Genomic DNA, 25379 nt, shown 5'->3' with positions numbered 1-25379 from the left:
AGCCAGTTCTTATCCAGCAAGGAAGTACTGCTGGTGTACAGCCTAAGGAGAGGGGTTGTAATAGGGATGTGGTGGATATACTGTGGGGTGGGGGGGGGGGAGGGGGGAAGGAATATTGGATGTTTAATACAAAGTCTTCATTGTTCCTACATTTGTTGCTGTTGGTTAGCGGTAATTCAGCTGGAATGATACACAATTCACTAAGAGAGGGAGAAGTACACAGATTTCCAGGTGTAATCTAATTTAAACTTTTTTGAGTGGAATCATGCCCAGTGTAAAGGAAGATATGGGGTTGTTGGTGGTCAATCACTCAAACCTGAGACATTACTTCAGGAGTTCTGAGGGCTTGCTCTAGGAGCAATCACCTTCAGCTGTGTCATCAATGACCTTCCCTCCATAAAAATATCAGAAGTCAGAGGAGCAGTCCCTTAACAACAATATCCTGGGAGGTCACCATTCACTTAACTGAAAAGGCTATATAGAAGTTATGACTAATAGAGCAGGTTAAAAGTGGGTATTCTGAGATGAGTGATTCATCTCCTGACTTCCCAAAGCCACAAATGAGGAATGTGATGGAATACTCTCTCCTAGCCAAGAGTAGTTCCAACAACGCTCAAGATTCTTGATTATAATCAGGGCAAAGCAGCTCACCTGACGAACACACTGTGATCAACAAGCCTGTCGGTGAACCTTCAAAACACATAGTTCAGAGGGTCAAGGAGGCAGCTTTCCACCATCTTCTCAAGGGCAACTGACAGGCATTATGTGTTGGTCTGGCCAGTGATACCCACATCACATAAATGAATTTAAAGTAAGTTTTTTTCTACAACTCTGGGAAAATTAGAGTGCAGAAACTGTGGAAGTTGTTGACATGAGCTAAATTAATTTCAATCTACAGACTCAAGGAGCAGCAGTTTAACAGCACAGTGAGCAGACGCTGAGGATTATTTTCTGGCATTTCCTTTCAAAGCACTTGATAACACCAATCCAGCCTAACACAGTCCTGCTCAGTTGTGTTCTTGCTCTGAGCAGCAGGCAAAAGAAGCACAGATACCTTCTCTAGGAAAGATTTCTAAACCCTTTCTCAAAATGCGCACAGTAGAGCCTCACACCCCTGGGTTTGGTTTTCATGAACCGGACACTATTATAAAGGCAGCAAGCAGCTCGTAGCTCTGCACCAGCATGGAGTCCCAGCCCATCATGGTTAAGATGGTTCATTGATGAGGAACAAAAACACTTCCCAAGTGTCATATGTCACCACACTCTCCATTCATTGTCTGCCCACTATTAAAGAAATACTCAAAAACACTCACAAGATTAATGTTAAACTTTGGGTTAAGGATCCCTGCAACTTTTCTAACACTCTTTCTTCCATTCTTAAAAGCACTAGAATCCAGCATTCCTTTCTGCACACACACACACACACACACACACACACACACACACACACACACACACACACACACACACACACACACCTTAACAGAAACTCCACCCTTAATTTGCAATTAAACAAATGTTTTCTTTGGAAAATGCTGGTCACTTGTGTTATTATTTATGTTCCTCATGGTGATGGTGATATGGACTTCATGGAAAAACAGTCTCCCTACACTAACTCTATCATTGCCACATACATACTAATATGATAACAAGGAGAGTCCACTATCCTGTAGAAAGTTGTGGCTGTATCCCTCTGTTAAATGGGAACAATGCCCATGTGGTGTAATTCTGCAGTACGGTGAAAGTGAGCATTTACTACCTAACTACTGATGATTCTGAACAGATGGCTTGTGATTTCCTGGATCTCACTCATGCAAAAATATCTTTTCCTGTCACTTTAATTACCTTTACTGCGCAGTTGCGAAAGGGGAGGTTTTTAAGATGAAGTTGGCAGAGATTCTCAATGTTACCTTGGAGGGGTGCAAGACTTAGGATGGATAGCCAGTTGCTCAGTGAGATCTATGTAGGACCAGTAGAGCTTGCAAACCTGTTGGGGAGGTCTGTTGCTGTGGGGTGTTCTTTGTCATGTTGCATGGTTCTTCTGGCCTGATCATTCTGCTCCCAAAATTCCTCTCCCATCCTGATGCCATAGTATAATATAGCAATAGCCAAAGCCAGCATAATGAATCTGAATATGGATTTAGGAGAAATCAGAACATTAAAGTCTTTTTCTTGGAGAGGAGAGTGTGACAATATAATGAGGAGCAGGTGTTGGGGTTAAGCTGTGTAAAGGAGTTTAACAGTATCCATTAGATCCTTTTATAGATGGACCTTACTCATGCTTCTTTGAACTTCTCAAAGCTAAAGCTGCACAGATTGTAGGATTGCCACAGTACAATGAAATATCTGTACCAATGCAGAATAGTTTACAGAACAGAATAGATGCCAAATGGCTTCTTGCAGTTCCTTGAATTCAATGTAGTGCAACAGTGCAAAATACAAATACACTGTGATGGGTTTTGACAGGTGTAAGTCTGCACTGATAATAACTTCTAATGTTTTTTGCAAAAAGGGTACAATGTTTTTTTGGTCTCATTGAGAAAGGGATTTGTGATTATTTAGGATGTAGTCTGCGATAAAATACTCAGCTGATCAGATGTGTAGTCTGGGAGGGAAAACAATACCTGGAATTTTAATCCACCCAAAATCCCAAAATCCAATAGAATTGCCATGAGGAACCAAGGAAATGTGAGAGTGATTTTTGCTTGGCTTCGCTTGAAAGACACAGAGGGATTATATAGAGATTTGAGGTGTTTAAATGAGGTACCACTGGTGACAAGACAGTTCACCCATAATCTGTTTAAGGGGAAAACAAAATAGTATTTCTCTCTTCAAACTTTATTTTTTTTTTATCATTTTAAAGCATAATCTGATTTGTTATATTTCTGCAGTAAATGGCAATTCTGTGGAGCTCTGGAATTTTACTAAATAGAAGCGTGGGTTGGCGTAACTCTTCAGTGATGACTATAATCCATACTCCCATCTGCTGAATGGATTAAAATACTCAGCTGAGTATTTTATCATGGACGACATGTCCTAAATCTTCAGGAGTAGGACATCAGAGAAATACTATTTCAGATTTTGCTATTGTTGAGGTCATTTAGTTAAACAGAAATAATATTCTCAAGGGACAACAATAAAAGCCCAGATATTTTCTCAGAGTGAATGAAACTGGAATTGAAAAATATTTTCCCCTCAACTAACTTAGCAAAACCTTTCAATACTCTGAGCACCTCCAACAAATCATCTCATGGTATTTTCTGAATTAATGAAGAGAGACCCAGCTTCTTTAGGCTCGCCTTAGACTTTGATCCTTGCTATGGCTTTACCCTTTGCTTTCTGCTCTTACAGTATGTCTTAATATGCTTCCCAAAGTAGGCCACTTAAAATTAACCTTGGCCTAACCAATTATTCAGATGGATCTATCATTATTTTGACTACACTTTGAACAATACCAGTAATGAACAACAGAAGTCATGTGAAGAATTAGATCATAATATAGCATTATACAAACGGACCATAAAACTCAGTCCATGTCAGATATTGTTGGTTCATTAGGATCTTCACAGGATAAAATTTAAAAGCAATCCTGTATATGTATGTTAATGATATTGCTCATTAAAATGTTCAGCATTTAAATAATTGTAAATAATTGAAAGGATATTGGTGATGTAAATCATTTAAACCATATTTTTGATATAGAAGGATACACTCCCATTAACAATGAATTATTAATTTATGGAAAGAAAAATCTGACAGAGTTTATCCAAAAAAGGTATCTTGAAAAGCTTGGTACCTTTCATAATGCAATTCAATTTCTGTATGGATGAAATTTCTTTTTTCATGTTGCATTTGGTTTCTTGAGCTGTTTAATTACAGCGTGTGTGTGTGTGTGTGTGTGTGTGTGTGTGTGTGTGTGTGTGTGTGTGTGTGTGTGTGTGTGTGTGTGTGTGTGTGTGTGTGTAAAACAATTTGTTTTTCAATTTCTTAATGCTCAGTAACATTTGGATTTAAGTAAATTAGGAACCATTGAGAAAGGAAGGTTCTGTAGCATTTGTCCTATACATGGTCAAAAGTGTCTGAAAAATAATAGTGATATCTACATTTTACATTTGTAAATGCAGAAACATAGAAATAAAGAAGTGCAGGAATACACCATTCAGCCCTGCAAGGTTGTTTTCACATTTAATATAATCATGGTTGATTAATCCCAATACTATATTCCTGTTCTCTCTCCATACCCCATAATGCCATTTGCATATAGAGATCTATATATCTCCTCAAAAACTTTCAGTGACTTGGCCTATACAGCCCTCTGTGGTAGGGAATTCTACAGATTCATCATCCTATCGAGTGAAGACGTTTCTCCCCTCCTCAGTCCTAAATCTCTTCCCCTGTATCTTAAGATTGTAACCCTTCAATCTAGACACCCCAGCCCAGAGGAAACATCCTTTCCACATCCAGTTATCAAGCTTAAGTTCTTAAGAAGTTTTTCATTCTTTCAAGGTCTAGTTAAATCAAATCCAGTCACCTTAATCATCTTCATATACCAGTACCACCATCCCAGTGATCAGCCCGATGAACCTTTACTGCACTCCTTCCATGTCAAATGCATCTTTTTTTTTGGTAAGGAGACCATAACTGCACATAACTACAAGATGTCCTACCGAGCACAAAATAGTTTGTGTTAGTACCCTAAAATACCACAGACCAGAATTTCACAGAATCATAGATATTTATGGCACAAAGGAGGCATTCAGCCTATTAAATTCACACTGGCTGAAAAAGGGCTGTTCACGATCCTTGGCAGCTGCACATGTGCTTAGCAGGATCTGTGGCTTGAAGAATATTTCCCAATTCAAACTTGGCTTTGTAGCTTATGGTATGTCAAGTGCTTGTCCAAGTACATTTTAAATATTTTGCAGATTTCTGCCTTTGGAATGGAATTTGGAGTAGGCCACATGGTTCCTAAGGATGGTCTGCCTCACATATCATGCTGCTGGACACCTTTAGGCATCCTTGTGTTTCAGTGTGTCAGGTGCACGGAGAACTCAGAAGCATACGATTTTGTTTCCACTGTATTCTATTTTTCATTGAAACAAATTGCTTAGCACAAAATAATGTGGCACTGTGCAATCCAACTGCTAGGTAAATGTCCTCAGTGACATACCCAAGAGCATCAGACAGGTGATTACTTTACTTAAAATGACTGTACTCAAGATCCTTGGCAAGTGCACGTGCTAAGCAGGAACTGATGTTTGAAGAATATTTCATTCCTGTTGCCTGCTGCTTATTTCACAAATATTCAGATTGGGGACAGAAACTTCTTGGAAAATATGAAGTCCTAGGAACACATATAGGATGAAATTCCTCTTTGGTTGCTGGCACTAAATGCATGCATGAGTATTAGTTGCCAGTTATACTCACCTCAACACTATTGATTCCACTGCAGTCAATGGGTGAGAATGTGCAGACACTAGTACAACTGTTAGTCATTCTCAATGTACATGAGTAGTTGGATTGAAAAATGCAGATCGTGCTCTGTACCAGGACAAATATGTTTCAACAAATACCCATGTACACCACAAATGCAAAGCAAATGTACGTATAATTATCACAGATATGATACCTCACTGTTGACGTGAATTCAGGCAATAGAAATATGAGCGCCAGCACTCACATCGTGTACTTAGTATCTGGATACATGGTGCAGGATGCAGGTTAAGGAGTTCAGCCAGATGTTTAGGTTATGTGTTCTTCTGTTCTCTCTTCTGTCTAATCTTCTTTCCCTTAATCTGATCCTTTCTTCCCTCCCTGCCTGACTTTGAGTTCTTGTACTATCTCTGAACCTTTATATAAAAGATAACTAGAACCAGGGAAAACCATGGTCTGACCACAAGCTCCCATCAGGTATATGAGCAAGCACACGGTCCAGTGCTCACATATGGCTCTAAGGACAGGAGGAGGGTTGGGGAATGGGAAGGGTGCAAGGCTTTCCACAAATTCACTCTGAAATCCCCACAGCTAAAGTAATTTTCATGAACTACCTGAAACTCTGAGTCTAATTTAGTGTGTTTCCAGACATGAATATCTTGCAATATAAGTGTCTGACCCTATGTTTAGCAGTGTCAGATGGGACCTATAAATAAACAATTATCACCAAGACATTTTCAAAGAAAAACATTGATAGGACAGTACTTTTTTCTTTGCACTCAATTAGCAGAATACAGTGGACAATTACGTTGCAATGAAAATCATTCCAATGTCTCATGAGCACAATTCTAATTTTAAATTCTGGGTGGGTAGAAAAGAGATTTGGAAACAAATACACTGCTCATACATAGGAAATAATAAATTACTTTTACTACATGGTTTGATTTAAATGCTGTTGGAGTGAATTTCTGCTTGGAAGAGTTGATGGGGGGGCGCAGTCAGTGGGGAGGAGAAGGGAAAAAATGATTACATATCCCAGAGACCACCCACATTACCTTGTGTTTGCTTCCGTGGTGGCCCTGCCTTTGGGAAAGGACTGATAGAATGTGCTCTGAGGAAGGCTCAGCTTTGCTTGTCTGGTCTGGATGAACACTTTGGCTGCACAATGAAAGCAAAAACCAAATGGTTCAGGCTATTAACTAAAATTGCTGTCTACACTAGTAGTCTAGTTGGTCCTTACATGCATGCATAAAGAAGTATGCCAGGTGTTTCAAAAGGCTATCCTTGCTACCTGCTCAGTGCAGCAGGTTAAAATTCAAAACACTGAGCTGCTGGTAGTGTTCTGGTGAGTAGGTAACATGGCCAGAGTCAGTTGCCCATGTACTTATGTGAGTTAGAATAAAATCAACCTAATCTCAAAGTCTAAGATTACCCAACACATTTATTCAGTGTTGGGAAAGAAATTTGCAAATTACAGCAAAACACCATGTTAAATGTGGGAAAAATAATCTGCAGTGTCACAACCATGCTGGAGGGTGAAAACACCAGATTACATATGCAACACTACCAATGACTAAACTACAATTGCTTCTTTCATTTTGTTCACTGGGGAGAAGCCACACAGTCACAATATACTTTAGTGCTGGAATCCCACAGGATTGATGCTGAGATTGCTGTTAAAACTAATCAGTTTAGTTCACCATTGAACAGATGATATGGATTGCTTTTTGCAGACTCTCAGTGCACAATTACCAGGGCAAGGTATATTGGAAAGCTTAATGAAACAAATCTACGAAACATAGATCTGGCAGAACAAAAATACTGAAGTGGAATGAATAATCCTGACATGAACCAGATGTAACGCTTCTTCATCATCTTATTCAGTCTAACAACCTTGACTCCTATTTTCATGTTGCTAACACTCCTTACCTTGGTTTCTAAATTGGAATGGTGTGACATGATGAGCTGGAATTATTTTTCCTTCACACAAAATTATAGATCATCTATTCTTCATACAGGGATCACAATAATGCTTCAATAAATAAAGAATGTCCATAATGGTGAAATGATTGTAGTGGGTAGCCATTGTTGAGATGATTGGGATGAAAATTGGCACCTCCAAAGGTGATGGAATGATCCTAGCCGAAAAATGAAGGCAAAAGCTAAAATGGTGAAATAATGTTTGCAAAGATCTGAGTATTTAAGTAATTGTAGCCAGGCAGCTGTGGAGTCTACCAGAGAAGCGAGCAAATGAAAGAGTACAGAAGTAGTTTACTGGGACATTGCCGAGATTCGAGGGTTTGAGCTATAAGGAGAGGTTGGACAAAGTTGGGTTATTTTCTCTGGAGTGTCGGAGGCTGAGGGGAGACCTGATAGAAGTTTATAAAATTATGACAGACATAGATAGGGTAGATCGTCAGAGTCTTTTTCTCAGGGACAAATACTGAAGTATGTGCATTTAAGGTGAGTGGGGTAAGTTTAAAGAAGATGTGCAAGGCAAGTTTTTTTGCACAGAGAGTGGTAGGTGCCTGAAACGGGCTGCCAGGATAGTGCTGGAAGCAGATATGAAAGTGGCATTTTAGATGCTTTTAGATAGGCACCTGAATATGCAGAGAATGGAGGGATATAGATCATATGCAGGCAGAAGAGATTTAGTTTAATTTGGCATCGTGTTCGGCACAAATATCGTGGGCTGAAGGGTCTGTTCCTGTGCTGTACTGTTCTATGTTCTTTGATTGATTGGCTCCATATTATGATGTTCTGTCTAAAGTTTCACGTCTTGTTTTAAAAGTCTAGCAGAATGTTAAGGTGATAAGATTCATAACTCCACTTTTCATACCAGAAAATGGCTGTACTGTAAGAACGTAAGGAGTAATTTATGTTTTTATTGCTGACATGGAGCCTTGCCAGATGTGCACATGGACCAATGGATTGGGCAACACATGATAGTTTTCATATTATGATCTTAATATTATCATGAGAAATCAGGTTCTACAAAGGATATTATTGACCAGTGACACACTGGCATTTGCAATAAAAGATTTATCAATCAAATCAGACAGTTACAAACAAATTGTTTTTAATAAGAAATGATAATAATTGACTTCATTTTAACAATAAGAAGAGAAAATACTGGGTGGCACTGCAGATTTGGAAACAAGAAGGTAGGAGGGTTTAGCTATCATTAAACTCCAGAGTTTAGCTATCATTAAAATCCAAAATAAACTAGAAAAAGTCAAGAAGCTAAACTTCCCAACAGGCATAGATGGTGCTGCAGAGGTTACCTAGACCAGTTACTCGTGTGGTAACAGAGGAGTGATATTCTGAAGCTTACCATGTACAAGGTGGTATGATTCCTGGAACTTCAGTACAGCTGTATGTAACTAATAGTGGGCAGTTTCAAGAGTCATGAGAGAAGCACGAATTTGCAAGTGCGACTTTCCTGCCACATCAGGAGCTCTTAATTTGGCAGTTCTCAACAAGCACAACAGCATCATGTTGGGTTGAATATTGGGACTCAAGTGGGGTACCCAAACCAGGAGATGCAGGTGAGGGTTGGGAGTCGAGACATCCTCTCTGGAGGATGGTTGGACATTGTAGGGATAGAGATGGAAATCTGGAAGATCCCAGAGTTGACTATACTTCCCCAAACCCCCAAAGAAAGAGGCCTTTTCTTGACCACAGAGACGTAAGGTTCAAGGCCTGGCTTCAGTGGAGGACTCCCTGACAACAACTCATATGAGGATAGGCCCTTGTACTTTTGTAGACCTTCATTCAGAAAATATGGTGTTGTTTTCCTGTTGAGGGTCACATAGTTTCTCCAATTTCATAGCAGTGTTGGCAAATATCCTTACATGCCAAGCAGTATAACTGCTGTGCACTCATCGGCATTCTTGTGCAGGTGTAACCCTCTTAGAGAGGCCCGTGATTCAAGTTCACATTACACACACAGAAATGCTGATGCTCCACCTCAAGCCAATCAATTGTCTGTGCATAAAAAGCATGAACCACACAACGGAATTCCTTAGCAAGAAAGGTTGCAGCAGAAGAGAGGGATAGACTGATTGTTGCATTTCAGAAGTTACAGCAGAATTGCCTCTTGGATAACAAGCTTTTCATTCTTAATCACTGCAGGTGAGCAAGAAAAGTGTTGATAGAGTCTCCTCAATGGAGGGAAAGGTCCTCATTTTAATCCCCCAGCACAGTGTTAATCAAGATGAACAATTTTTGAGATGGAATTAAATACTTTCATCTCAGGATCCCTGTATCAGCATTAAGCACTCCCTGAGCTGTTAGGCATAGGGAAATATTCCCTTTGTACCGTCTCACTAATGTGCCTGAGATTGAAATCCAGAACAGCAATCTTCACAGCCATCCTATGGCTTCTCTGAGTGCCGATTTTGCACAATAGCCTCAAGCCTTCTGGGAACTAGCTTAAGACTGTTCAAAGACACAAGGCCCCAGCAGACAAAGGAGACTTTCATCCCACCAGTGTGGGCTGAATTTTAATCCAGATACTGGAAATGATATATCGGCCTTTTGTTATCTGGCAAGTGGCACAAATATAAGCACAGATTGAAAATATCTGCAAAATACTTAGTTCAACCAGTGAAGCAAACATGCTCTTGCAGTAATAAATGGTATTAAAGACTTTAACATGATTACCTTCGATAAAGCAAAACACACGACAAATTTGCGATTGAGAAGATTTATTGGTCCTATACATGCCATAGCTGTAAATCAGCCAGGTGTTACAACTTTCTCCTACCTCATCATGCTCTGTCTGATGAATGGATTCCTTCAAATGCTGATTAATCTGTTGTGCCTTTCCAGCAGACTTTTTGGTTTTATTAGCAACCTTCGGCTTTTCATAACAGTGTCACTGCACAGTACCATGAAAGGTAGATGATTCACATCATACAGCTATAAATTTCAAATGTGTTATTATCTGCAGAGAATAAAACTCACCGTGCTCACTTTGGGCAGGTAATATGATACAACATTACTCAATTCAGCAAATGATGCCAAATGGTTCCAGCAGAAGGACTAGATCTGATCAAATAACGAGTTTATTTATTATTTCTAGCAGTTGTGCATTAATGTAATTACTAATCTGTAAATGATCATACAGACAGTAATTTTTTTTAGCAGCCAGCCAATGGGAGTTGAGTCAGGATCTTAAATTACTGGAGGAAAAAGACACAACAAATCTATAAAAATGAGCCAATTAGAATTTGAAAAAAAAAATCACAATGATCTATTCAGTTTTACATTATACCTCATCTGTTGAGGGGTGGGAGTAGTTGTTGGGGGAAAACTAAATCCTTGCAGCCAATGGCAATCAAACATTATGTGGCAGACAGGCTCACAGCTTCACAAACATTGCTGTAATGGAAAGCCTGAACTTCTTTATGCCAATACAGACCATTCAATTATTATGGATGATTTTCATTTGCATATTGATTGGATTAATCAAACTGGCAAGGGTCCCTGTGGAACACAACCAAGAACAGGCTACTTTAGATTTGGTCATTTGCAATGAGGTAGGATTAATAGAAGATCTTACAGTTAAGGATCCTTTCGAAAGTAGTCACTTTAAATTGATAGAAATCCAAATACAGTTTGAGGGTGAACATCTCGAGTCCAAAACCTGCTTCCTCAGCATTAAAAAGTGCAAATACAAAACTATGAAGGAAAATAATACAGAGTGGATTGGGAAAATAGGCTAAAGGAAAGGTCAGTAAATGTGCAGAGGCAGGTATTTAAGCAACTATTTCAGAATGCTCAGCAAAAATTTATTCCAATTAGAATGGGGACTCAATGAGAAAGAAGAACCATCTGTGGTTAACAAAGGAGGTCAACTAAAATATTAAATCAAAAACTAAAGCAAGCTATTACCTCAATGGAGAGAGACTGTAACTGAGTGAAGTACTGAGGGATCTGGGTGTCCTCGTGCATGATACGCAATAAGTTATCATGCCAGTGAAACAAATAAAGGGGGCTTACAGGTTATTGGCCTTTACTTCTAGGAGAGTGGAGTTTAAAAATAGAGTATTGTTACAATTGTACAGGGTTTTGGTCCACATACTTAAGAAAGTATATAGTAGCATTAGAGACAGTTCAGAAGAGAGTAGAAGGCTAGTTCCTGGGATGAAAGGGTTGTACTTCAATGAAATGCAAAAAAAAAATTAGACCTGTATTTTTTTGGAATTTAGAAGAATGAGGGGTGATCTTATTGAAACACATAAGGTGCTACAGGAGCATGACAGGGTAGATATCGAAATATGAAATGGTTCCACTTGTGGAAAAGTCTTGAGTGAGGGGACACAGTTACAAGAAAGAGGGTGGTTATTTAACTCTGAGGTGCATAGGAATATTTTCTCTCTAAAGATGGTGAATCTCTGGTATTCTCTACCTCTGAGAATTGTAGGGGGTAGATCACTGGAGGTAGTTAAAGAGGAGGTGGATAATTTTTTGAAAAAATCAGGGAATTGAGGACTACGTAGAATTGGCCCTGAATCAGCTGTGATCATATTGAATGGTGGGGCAGGCTAGAGGGATCAGATGGCCTACTCCTGCTTCTATTTTCTTGAGTGTATTCTAATAACAAAGCCTGGACTTAAATTCAATTTGTCCTTTACTGTTTATAGAGGAGTGAAAGACCTCACTATCTCAGGCTATCCTAAATAAGCAATGGAGCTCCCAGAATAAGCAATGCACTGTCTCAGTGGATCTCTCACGGCTCTGCAAATGTGACACAGCAAATGGTCACACTGGCTTTAATGATTTTCACTACATTGCAACCTTTATTTAATGGAACTGCTGAGGCATAAATACAAAGAGACCGAGAGTGAGACAGAAAGACAACAAAGTGATAAAAGCCAGAGAGGCAGCTAGAAGAGACTTGGATGAATACTTGAAGAAGAAATACTGCAGTGCTGTGGGGAATGAGAGGGGAAGGGGGGGCAAGCTGGAAAGCTCTTCCAAAGCGCATAGGCAAGATGGGCAAATGGCCTCCTTTTGTGGTATAGGATCCTTTAATTTGATAGCAATATAACTGGCCTGTCAAATTCCAATATTTGGGCTCTTACTCTACCTTTACAAATTGAGGTGCAAGCCCAAGGACTTTTAGAACATGCTGGGAACTTAAACAGCATGTTTTTCACCTAAGGAGATGGTAAGAGCTGTAAAGAGCTGGAGGGCAAGTGTAAAAAGCTGAAATAATAAAAATTGATTTCAGAAAGAGAAATAATATTACTTGCAGGCACCATAAGGGAATTTTGTTGAAACATCAGTTGGATTTATGTCAAGGATAAAAGTAAGGCCCATACCACTGGGCAAAAGATGACAGCCATCATTCTCTTCTAAAATAATTTAGAGAGGAAGCCCAACTGAAGGGCGGCTATTTATTTTGTGGAATATAGGATTCATTTAAGTAGGTAATTTTAACAGGAATTAAGGCATTTATTTGTGAGTTCTGGATAGTTAAATGTGGTGTTGATTAGAACCATTATAAAACTATCATTGTTATCAATCTCTTTGGTATCAAGAAAAACAATGTACTGGTGAACCAATTTGAAATAATTAGGATTCTTCTTCCTCGATAAATATCTCCCTAAAATTTCATGTCAGTGATTTATTATCAAGTAATCTTTCTTTAGCTCACATAGCTAGTGCTATTAAGAGGCAAAGTAATATTGTTCCCTTGTATCCTGAAATTGGTCCATTCATATTGTCAATAATAAATTGGTTTAAATCAGTATGTACGGGACTTTCAAATAAGCCTGTTTCCCAAAAATATCCATGAAAAGCAGAATATAGTGAAAAGCCATTGTGGCTTGTAGGAAGAAATTATAATTAAATCAACTGACAGGTAGGGGATTTTAGAGGCTCTTTCAGCCAATGGTTAATACTGAGCAAAAGCAAACAACTTACCTGTTCAGGTAAATTCCTTAAACATGCTAGCTGTCTACCAAGATTAGATCACATCTGATTAAAAGTCTTTAACCTGATATGTTAACTCTGTTCCTCTTTCCACAGATGCTGCCTGACCTACTGAGTATTCCCAGCATTTTCAGTTTTTATTGGGCCAAATCCTGCTGCCAGCTAGCTACAGATGTTCCAGACCTTCCCACCTGTGCTTTGCAACACAAACTTAGAGAAGGCACTGCAGGTCATAATGCCCAAAGACAAAAAGCTAGATACATTTCACATCCGGCCCTCAGCTTTATGCCAGTCAAAACTGGAGCATCTTGCATGTGCCCTTTCATTTAAATGGGGTGCTGAGCTTCATTAAAAAAGAAAATGAAGGTGTGTTTTTTCATCTTACTTTATTTTAATTAATATTGATGTTTTAATTAACTTATGATAGTTAATTGCATTTTAAATGAGTTCAGTTTTTATTATTCATTTTTAAAGTTGAAAATTATTTATTTTCAATTGTTCTGAATGCCTCTGATCATCAGAGACATTTGGAAATAATTAAATGGCCTTCAGGTAGGACAAGGTGTCAGAAGGTCAACAGGGGCAGTCTGTGGAAGGGGCCTCAGCTTTCATTGTTGGAGACCTTGTTGCCACTTACAGAACAGCTGCAGCGGTGAGGTTTCAATGTTGTTGGGAGCGACACGGTTGCAAAAGGTTAATGTGACCACAGGGCTAGTGTGGGGTGCAACCACAAGTGTGAGCTGGGTCCAGAGCAATCTGGACAGCCCATAACAGTAACACCTCCTGTGACTAAGCTTGTACAGTTAAGATTTTAAGACTATAACTTGAATCAAGGAAGTAAATTTCTGATCTGATTTGACAGTAGTTTATTAATGTCTGCATTTTAATCCCCTGAGGGTGACTTAAAGTTCACAGTGTGTCCTTTACTAACTCTGTCTCTCTCTGACATTTAATATTTTAAATTATTATGCAGGCCAAAGCTTAATCACGTATCATAACCAAATACAACTGGTAAATGGTAAATGTTGTTTAGTGAACATTGTTAACATAGCATTCATTTTTCTTCTATCGCCAACTGAAGATTATATGAAAAGGCTCCAGGTTACATGTGGTTCTTGTGTTCTTTCCAACATCAAACAAATGAAGTTTACTTTTAAAGTATTATTTCTTACAAGTCTATTGTGTTCCTATATCTCAAACACTTGCAGATGAGCAGATAGATAATGTTAATACTGACAGTTGATTTAGTGTGTAATTTCCCATGTAATGCAAGATCAAGTTACTCAGGATAATGCTTCTAAAAGTGCTATTTTTTAATCTAGTTTTAAGGATGATCCAATTTTTGACAAGTGATTTTGGTAGAAATTGAAATGCTATCATACATTTGGTATCATTTTATCCTTGGCTATTTAAACTGACATTGATGTCATATAATTTATATTGTCGTCTAAATTACCTGCCCAGTGATTCCTTCTGCTTGCAAGGTTCTAAGGATCTGAAGTGACCCTTGTTACCAAGAATTTATCATTTCACCAACAAGTATCGTCAGAGTAAACATTATGCTGGGAAAGATATATCAATATTGATGAACTTAGAGGTTATCATTCATGGATGAGTTTTGACACTGAATGCAGATATATCTGAGCACAGGAACATAAGAAGTTGGTCTCTCAAGCCTGCTTTGGCATTCAGTAAGATCACGGCTAACCTGATCATGGCCTCCAATCCACTTTTACTCTCCGTTCCCTTTGCAATAAAAGCTAATATTCCATTTCACTTCCTAATTATTTGTTGTACCTCCCAGCTAACTTCCTGTATTTCACATTCCAGGACGATTAAGATTTCTTTGTACTGCAGCAATCTATAGTCTGTCGCCACATACTGCTTTTCCATTCTTCCTGCAAAATCTCATTTTACCCCACATTACAGTCCACTTGCCAATTTTTTGTGCACTTGCCTAATTTTTCCATATATCTTTCAAAACTCTTTTCATTCCTTCATTTAAGTATTAATATAGATTATAAATAGTTGAAGCCCAGTGATGATCTCAGCAATAAACTGTTAGTTACACCTAAGCAACCTAAAAATGGTTCATTTATTCCCATTCTCTGTTTTCTGTTAGCTAGCTAATACTCTATCCATGCTAATAATTACTCTTGATCTCACTCCAAGTTGTTTTCTGCACAAATCCAGTTTACAGGTTCAACAAACAGTACAGGAGTGCTTGCATTCCCCCCCCTTGAAATCAGAATTTTAAAAAAAAATCAGCATGTGAATAATGCTGATGTCACAATTTCAGCATAATCCAAATAATGATGGATTATTTATATTTCCATAAAACTGCCCTGAATACATTAAATCAAATCTACATTGTATGACTAGAATTACATGTAGTTCAGATTGTATTGCGGTGGTAGTTTTTTTTCTGGAGAATAGCAGTGAATTGGTTGGTATTTTTACAATAATCAAGCTATTTTAATGATTACTGGTGCTGGCTCAAAAAGGTATCAAATTCAATCTTACAAATTGGCATCGTAGCATTTGAATTCCTAATAAACGCAGCATCCTAATAATGAACTCAAAAGAAGATCGAAGCCTGGGCCTTCTTAATCAGTATAGCTCCTGAATGAATCATTGGGTGCTTCTGTCAAACTCTTCTATCTATTGTCTCATTGTAAGCAAACAAATGAAAAGAGCGCTGAATAACATTCATAAATTCAGCAATATTGATATATCTTTCTCAGCATAATGTTTACTTTGATGATACTTAAATGGTGAAATCATTCTTTATTGTATATCATTTAACAACATAAGAAATTGAAGCAGGAGTAGGTCATTTGGCCCCTTGTGCCTAATCTTCTACCTTGATGCTATTTTTCTTCACTGACCCATATACAGTACTTTGATTCCATCAATATCCAAAAGTACTGAATTTATTCAATGACTGAGTCCCCATGGGCCTCTTCTGTAAAGAATACTAAAGATTCATTATCCACTTGGTGAAAAAATGTGCACTTAGAATAGAATATTGTTAGTTTCAATGTTTCTGTACAATCATAAATTCACTTCAGAATGTTTGTATCATCTTTACAAAGGAACTGCAGTCTTAGAATATTGGCCCAAGTATAACTCCAACTACTGCAGTTTGCAACTCAGTTAATTTCTGGCTAACTAATTTACCCCTAAGATATTTCAATTGAATTATTCAGTCACTATGTTGCTTATACAAAGCAGGCAGCTGGCTGAGCAGCCTGATGTGGTGACGACCCTGATAATGCCTAGAACACCCAATACCTTGGCTACATGGTATAATATAGTAATGATTTATGGAGACTCTCCACGTTTGGACTTTAAATGAAGTAACCAAATGCTCTAAATTAATTAACTAAAAGCATGTATTGTAGAGATGAACAGGGTCACAATGTAATCATTTAACTTTTTACATTTTTTGCAGATACAGGCACCTTTCTGCTTGTGGTTTATCACACACAGTTAAAATTTCTGCAGATACTGTTGGAAATTTCAAACCAGCCTTCCTGAATGAAACAGATGAATAGTAAAAGGGGACTTAAAAGGGCACTTGTATAAATTACCAAGCATGCACCACTTTTTTGTGCTGAATTCTTTCAATCTGACATTCTCCTTTCTCTTCAGGATCCTGTGCCTGTTTTTGTGCTGCATTTCATACTAAACATTTCAGATATTGAAACAATATCTAAAATTTTACTTCTGCAAACAATTATTTTAAAAGTTCCCACCCTAATGGGGTAATGCCTAAGAGTAGTTGTTTAGAGCACTCAAAGTGCAAGTGTCTGACTTTATGTTGCTTGCTTGTAATATTGACAGCTGTAAAAGTTCATCTAAATCTGATTGTTTAAATCATACCAATGAGCTAATCCTGCAAATTAGCTGCAGTCTGAAAGAAACAAACAGCCTTTGTTATACTTGCCTTTGTTAGAAATAATGCAGTTCAATTTACTATCATGTACAACTAAATGCAAACACTGCAACAACATGCTGAATCCATGCAGATCAATTTTCTGTGTCCTAAGAGGAACTCCTGATAAACATTATTTTGATGGATGGCTGTGTATCTCAGGATTCTTCAAATGTCCTTATAGTCACCAACTCCAGGTAAATTTTAAAATTACCTACCAGAGGTGGTTTGTTTGCATCAAATCCAAAATATGTCAACTTCTCCTTGAGCCTCATGACTTCATGAGAACAAGTAGACATGATTTGTATATCTTTTCAAACACATATCTATATGTCCATCCACATAAAATTACAAAATTATTTTGATTAATGCTCTCTTGAGTTAGATGATTTTGCAGTTGCAATTTAAGAAATGCAATAGAAAATTTGTGCATGGAAAAATCTCATTAAAAATGAGTTTTTAACTGATGTTCAACTTCAAGTTAGTTGTTGTGATGCTGAAGTAAGATGGACACCAACTCCTCAAAGCACAGGAATTGAACTGCTATCTAAATTCTGTCTTGCAGACTTCAGGTTGGAAGCTGGAATCATATTGAGTCAAAATGTGTAGAATAGTTGGCTTGCGTTTAAAAATTAACAGAAGGAATATTAAAGGAAAATGAAAAAAATGAAGCATGAGGTTTTATTTTAGCTTTGTATTTGGAATACAAAGATGGTGGTGTAGAAAATTGTCAGTTTAGCTGCAAGGAGAGATGCTATCCGAATAAATTTTGGATTATATGGGACATTACAGCCTGGAAGCTCAACTTACGGCACATGAAAGTCTTTTGGTACTTTGGCAATTGAACAATTGATCCTTCCATTTCGTTGATCATCCTATCCTGACTTGCTTTAATTTGTACACAGGTAACTAAGGATTTTAATTCACAATTTTAATGAAATACGATTTTCTGCAGAGTTACATTGAAAATGTGACATCTTGATGCATTTGAAATTCAAGGTCAACAGCAAAAACCTCAGAGCAAAGGCAGAAGCAAATGAAGCAGGTGCATTTGGTCTTACAACACACATCTTCCTTTAATCTTAGCTCTTCTTAAACAGCCTGGCTATTGATAAATCCTGACCATTTTATTGTTTCTTTAGAGAATTAGTAGTAAAAGTATCTACGTACTTAGAAATATAAGCTTGTATCTATATAAGGTATGTATCTATATAAGGTAAGTAAGAAGATCTCAGTGAATTTTAGGAAGTGAATTATCACTGAATAATTATGTCATATTTTAACTATAGGTACCCGGTTAGATTGATGTTATGTTACCAGCTTTATTTTTCCCTCTGGTCCGGTATGTTATGGTGGGCACACTTCACCTGTTTCTCTGCATTTGGTCAGATGCTAAATCTTAATGCTAATATTAAACATTGGTTAGGATTAAAATGCATTTTTTGCAAGAAATATCTCCAAGAAATGATTGCTTAAATTTGTCAGCTTTGTTTTAAGTTACAGAACAGTATGCAAAATTGTTAAGCTGAAATCACTTTGGAAGAGGATAAAATAAAACAAGCATGCACACTTATTTTCAACCAATGTTAAGCATGAAATCAGGATTTTATAAATATGCAAATTTACATATCTATCTGTGAAGACATTCAAATCATTGACATCCTGACGTTCAAATCATCGACAACCACTCACCTTAAGGAGATATGGTCTACTGAAATATTGACTGAAAAATTGAGCAGTTTCTTTAACTTATCAATAATCAGCTTTGCTGCAGAACCATCAGTAATAATTATGTGTACTCATAATGCTTTGGGATCTGAAAGAGGGTTCAGTCATCAGAATGCCAGTTTAAAAAAATAATCAACATGGTCATTAAAAAGCTGTAGATTGCTCTGTCAAACTGCTTTTGACTAAATCACCATCTGCTGTCCTGGCTTTAAGGAGTTATCATTCTGACTGTGTGAGGGAGTGGGCTTAGCAAGGATGTTGGAACTAACCAACATGACAGTTAGCCTACAGGTACTCATGACGATGTCCTAAGCAGCAGGCCGGGCTGCATCCGTAGAGAAAATCAGGTGGTCCTAAGTTCTCAACAGGTCAAACAAAAGTATCCACAAAATCGATTACTTATACATATATACATACATACATACACACACACATATATACAGTAACCCAGCTGCAGACAGCAAGATCCTTCCCAGGTTCAAAAGAGTAAGACTGAAGATGAAAAAATAATCAGGAAGTGATTCGGGGATGTCAAGCTTTGAGAAACAAAGGACTGTAGATGCTGGAATATCTTGATGAAAAACACTATGATGCTTATGACGCTGGAGGAACTCAGCAGGCTGGGCTGCATCCGTGGAGAAAATCAGGTGGTCAACGTTTCGGGTCAGGACCCTTCTTCAGGACTGAAGATAGGAAAAGGAGAAGCCCAATATATAGGGGGAAAACAGAGCAGCGATAGGTGGACAAAAGAAGGGAGGAGGGTGGGCATAAGGTGGTGATAGGCAGATGCAGGTAAGAGATAGTGATAGGCAGGTGCAGGGGAAGAGGGGAGACCAGATCCACTGGGGGATGGGTCAAAGGTAAGGAGGAAAAAAGGGGAGGAAAAAGAGAAATAGGCTAGGGAAGAAAAGAAGAGGCATGGTTGGGGGAGGTTGGGGGGGATAGTTGGGGTGGGTGTGGGGGGTTTTGAGGGGATTACTTAAAGTGGGAGAATTCAATGTTCATGCTGTTAGGCTGCAAGGTTCCAAGATGGAAAATGAGGTGCTGTTCCTCCAGTTTGCACTTGGACTTCTGGCAGTGGAGGAGGCCGAGGACTGACATATCTGTGATGGAGTGGGAGGGGGAATTGAAGTGACTGCAATCGTGGTTGCAGACAGAATGCAGGTGTTCTGCGAAGTGGTCACCTAGTCTGCGTTTGGTCTCACCAGTGTAGAGGAGGCCACACTTGGAGCACCAAATGTAGTAGGTGATATTAAGGGAGGTGCAGGTGAATCTCTGTCTCACCTGAAAGGACTGTTTGGGTCCCTGGATGGAGGTGGTGTAGGGGCAGGTGTTCCACCTATGGTGGGGGCAGTGGAAAGTTCCCAGAGTGGGAGTGGGATGGGTGGGGAGGGAGGAGTGAACTAGGGAGATGCGGAGAAAGCGGTCCCTGCGAAAGAAAGAAAGGGGTGGGGGGGGGGGAAGATATTATTGGTGGTGGGGTGCTGTTGGAGATGGCAGAAGTGGCGGAGAATGATGTATTGGATACGTATGCTGGTAGGATGAAGTGTGAGGACAAGGGGGATCCTATCCCTGTTGGGTCTGGGAGGGGTGGGGGTGAGAGCAGAGGTGCGGGAAATGGCAGAGATGTGGGCGCGAGTTCTCTTGACCACAGTAGGGGGGAAGCCACAGTTAGGAAAGAAATTGGACATTTCTGATGTCCTGAAGTGGAAAGCTTCATCATGGGAGCAGATGCGGTGGAGGTGGAGAAATTGAGAAAAAAGTGATAGCGTCCTTGCAAGAGACAGGGTAGGAGGAACTGTAATCAAGGTAGCTGTGGGTGTCAGTGGATTTGTAGAAGATGTCGGTGGCTAAGGAATCTCCTGAGATGGAGATGGATAGATCGAGGAAGGAGAGAGACGTGTCAGAGACAGTCCAAGTGAATTGGAGAGCAGGGTGAAAATTAGTGGCAAAATTTATGAAGTTTTTTTAAAATTAAAACTCATACAATGTAAGAGGAAAGGAAATAGAAGAGAGGGAACAAGTACCATTACTCAGAGGCCCTGCAAATAATTAGATTGTGAGTGTGAGAAAGGTCAATTTAATTTTTAAAAGGGATTTAATTTGACATATTATTCTAATAAGTTTTGGATTGTGTTTATGAAATCTAAAGCATCAGAAAGTGGTTAAGCAAAACTCTATAATCTGACCACCTATTAAATGTCAGCTTTGTGCATTCAGTTCACTTGTAGCACCTCCCAATACATCTTAAACCTAGTATGTGTGTACATTCTTTTCTTCCCTCTCCTAACCATGTAGGTAAGATCTCTGAATTTTATGTAACTTTTTGGCATTGAATTCTTCAACGATTAAAACAAAACATCCTGGCGATTCTCCATTTTTTCACACAGGAAGTAATCATACATCACATCAGTAGATTTGACAAAGATAAAATCAATTTCAATAAGTCTGGAATGAAAAACTACCACACAGCCAAAAGAAAATATGGTCAGTGATTTTGATATCAAGGATGTATGGATATGTGCAGTCATAAACCAAGCCATGATAACAATAGTTTGGGTTTGTATAGTTTGACTCCAAGATATCATGGCAACATTGTATGGAAGTGCACTGTCATTCAAAATGTTTGATTATTTAATACATGAAAGATGTTCCAGATGAAACTTAACTAGGAAAACTATTCTATTTATCTTTGCCCCTGTAAACATATGTTTCACCTTGTTAAAGTTTCCTTTTTTTCTCCCACACCACATGAAAATAAACAATAGTGAAAGATTGCTGAGGCAGACAATGATATGAAATTAAGGACCTGGAATTAATTCTGAACTTTCACAACTTGAGTAAGGAAAGATAAATAAGACTGGTCAATCTTGATGCACTTCAAGATGAGAAATGCATCTTCCACTATTTGCTTGGAGCTCTCTGTGTTACACTGAAATGATCTTTGAACTTGTACAAGGTAAGTGCCTAATCATTTTGCTCAGCTCTTTTATAAGCAGAGTTCCAGAGCATTTCCATCAATTTCAGCTTGGAGGTGGGGCTTTGGAAGAATATTTTTTTGTAAATATGCAAACGAATCATGTGTACCTGTGGCACAAACATGAGGTAATTACTGTTAATCTGCAATAACACCTACAGTCATAGAGAGATTCAGTACGGAAACAGGTCCTTCAGCAAATTGAGTCCACACTGACCATTTTACACAAATCCTACATTAATCCTATTTGTTCATCTTCCCACATTCTTTCAACTCCCCCCAGATTCTAAAACTCAACCACACACTAGCGGCAATCTACAGTAGCAAATTAACTTTCCGACCCGCACATCTGAAGAAACCAGAGCACCAGAGGAAACCCATACGACCACAGGGAGAACATACCAAATCCATGCAGACAGCACCCGAGGTCAGGACTGAACCCAGCTGCACCACTCCTGGAGATTGTTAGAGGGATCCCAAGAAGTGACTCAGAGATTCTCCTGTTAACACAGCCATGCTATTAAGCTTTAAATGACACTGGACCACTTTTTTTTTCATAATGAAATGATATGAGGAAACCAAGAAATTTATTTAAATCTTACCTTATTTTAAAACGAATACCAATCAGTAAAGTCAACTCTTGTTAGAACTTAAGAATTGCTTGACAAAACATGAACAAGTTCTATTTAATTTGCATTCTACCAATCAAGTATCTGCAACATTAGGAAGACTTGTTCTTAAGCATGCTGCAGCTGTACTCAGTGTTGAACACAATCCACTGGATCAGGCAATCTTCCAAATCAGCAGCCTGACAGAGATTTATAATATGAACAAGAACCAATTGCATTCACAGCTTGAATTCATATCTTATCAGGAGAAAAGAATGATTCAATTCCCACATACGAATTAGCAGTAAAACAGGCCACTTGGCCCATCAAGTCTGTTCTGATATTTAACAAGATCATGCCTGATCTGATTATAAATTCAGTTCCATATTCCTATCTAATCATGGTAATCTTTTAATGCCTTGCTTATCAATAATCTATCTACCTTAGTATTCGAAGATTCTGTTCTCACCACCCTTTCGGGAAGAATTCCAAAGATTCATGACCCCCTGAAAGAAAAAAAAATCCCTTGTCTCTTAAATGGGCAGCCCATTATTCTTAAACAGTGACTCCATTGCTGGATTCCCACAAGAGGAAACATCCTCTCTACATCCACCCTGTCAAGGCCCCTTTTATCTGTTTCAACCAAGTCCCCTTCCACTCTTTTAAGCTCCAGTGGATAATGAGACTGGTCTGCTCAACCTTTCCTCAAAAGACAACCTGACTATTGCTGCTATGAGTCTAGCACACCTTTTCTGAACTGCTTCCTTTGCATTAATATCATTCCTTAAATTTGGAGACTAGAAATGTGCACAGTACTCCTGATGAGACCTTACCAATGCACTATATAACCTCCCAATTTATGTATTCAATTCCCCTAGCAATAAATGATGTCATTCTGTTGGTTTTCCAAATTACTTGCAGTATCTGCTTGCTGGCCTTTTGTGAATCATATAACAGGTCAATCAGATTCCTCTATATCTCAAAGTTCTGCGGTCACTTACCATTTAGATGATCTTCTTTTTCATTTTATTATCCATTTGCCAGATCTTTGCTCATTTAATCTATCTATGTCCCTTGTTGCCTTCAAACTTACCTTCCTACCTATCTTTGTGTCATTAGCAGTTTTAGAAACCATACCTTTGGTATTTGATATTCTTGCACATTCATCAGAACAAGTTTTCCAGCCTTAGGATCATTTCCAGAAAGATGGTGAATTATGTCGACAAATGTACTGGAAAATACCTAATAGGTATAGCAGATGGGCACTGCAGCCAATGGCTGTTCAGGTTTTGGCTCCTCATGGAATCAGTTGCACCCAAGATCTTGCTATTGAAAAGGGTGCCATCCTGGCCACAGCAGAATAGGCTTCTGCTGTGGCCAGGATGAGGGGTGCAGTGGGGAGTTGGTGGTTGCTCGGGAGACTGATGATGTGATATTAGTGATGATATTGATGGTGAGATGGTTTGGTGGGTGGGGGAGATATCAGGAGACTGACAATGTTTGGATGGCAAGAAGACAGGAAGGGTGTAACTGTTGGAGGTCAGGGTCTGTTACTCAGGTAATTGCAGGGTCTTGGTATGGAAGATTGGTAGATGGAGACATGGGATATGGGCAGTAGTGAAGTTGGACAGGTGGGATTGGTGCAGTGGGGGGATTAGGGACGTTTTGCAGGTAAGTTATTAATTTATCTGGCAGGCATCCCTGCCCAGTACAGTGCTGGGAAGATCATGTTGTCCTTTGAATGCCCAATGATTGGTCTGGCATGAGAGACTTTGCTAATACTAGATGGGAATAACGTTTCTTTTCCACTAGGAACAAACCAGATCAAAGGGACTTTAAACATGATAAATTTTATATAACACAGCTTAAGATAATTCTATTCTGTAAATACTGCTCATGATTTTCTTCCATATTATTGAAACTTGTGTACAAATTCAAATGTGTGTTAAATGCTAAAAGCAATGGTCCGGTAATAAAGTTTGTGTTAATGAGTTATATAAAAAGGTTTTTCTCAAAACTAGTTGAATATAGTGCTCATTTTAGTGAGGATCATCTCAGCTAAATAATCCAAGTACACTGCAGACATGCTGGTATACAGCTATATACTCTCTCCTTCCCCAACATTCCTTACTTCTCCACAAAAGGCACTGACTTACAGTGGTAACCAATGGTGCTGTGTGATAGTGTAAAATGGGTGAGGGTGGAATTCAGTACTATAATAATAAAATAGGGGAGATGTGAAACTGTTTGCCCACAGGGTATCACCCATCTTCCATTTATCACACATTAAGATGTATCCCACAGTGAACATAGAACATAGAACAATTACAGCACAATTCAGGCCTTCTGGCCCACAAAGCTGTGCCGAACATGTCCCTACCCTAGAAATTACTAGGCTTACCCATAGCCCTCTATTTTACTCAGCTCCATGTACCTATCTAACAGTCTCTTGACGGACCCTATCGTATCAGCCTCCACCACCATTTCCGGCAGCCAAGTTGCAAGGAGACTCATTGCCAAGTTGCAATGAGTTGCAACTTCAGCAGCGCTATCATCTCCTTCCCTCAGTTGCCAATTTTTACACAGATTTAAACAGCATTAACAGGCGACATGATCATTGGAAAGGGCACCAGAAAGTTTACTTGTTTTCATCCAACATCAGTACATGTATACTGTCATGACAAAGCAATCATGATTCCTGGCCACTGATTCCCCTGCCTATCTCAAGAATCTAGAAACCAACTGTAACACA

General features: G+C 38.7%; 1 protein-coding gene across 1 annotated transcript in view; it reads right to left on the bottom strand.

Annotated features, from left to right (window-relative positions):
- The window catches only part of negr1 (neuronal growth regulator 1), a 386601-nt gene that overhangs the window by 3310 nt on the left and 357912 nt on the right, over window positions 1–25379 (bottom strand). The window lies entirely within an intron of this gene.

The sequence above is a fragment of the Pristis pectinata genome, chromosome 3 (assembly GCF_009764475.1).
Source record: "Pristis pectinata isolate sPriPec2 chromosome 3, sPriPec2.1.pri, whole genome shotgun sequence".
Taxonomy (NCBI): Eukaryota; Metazoa; Chordata; class Chondrichthyes; order Rhinopristiformes; family Pristidae; genus Pristis; species Pristis pectinata.
The sequence above is the reverse complement of the archived record's forward strand: the minus strand, read 5'-3'. Positions and strand labels throughout refer to the sequence as shown.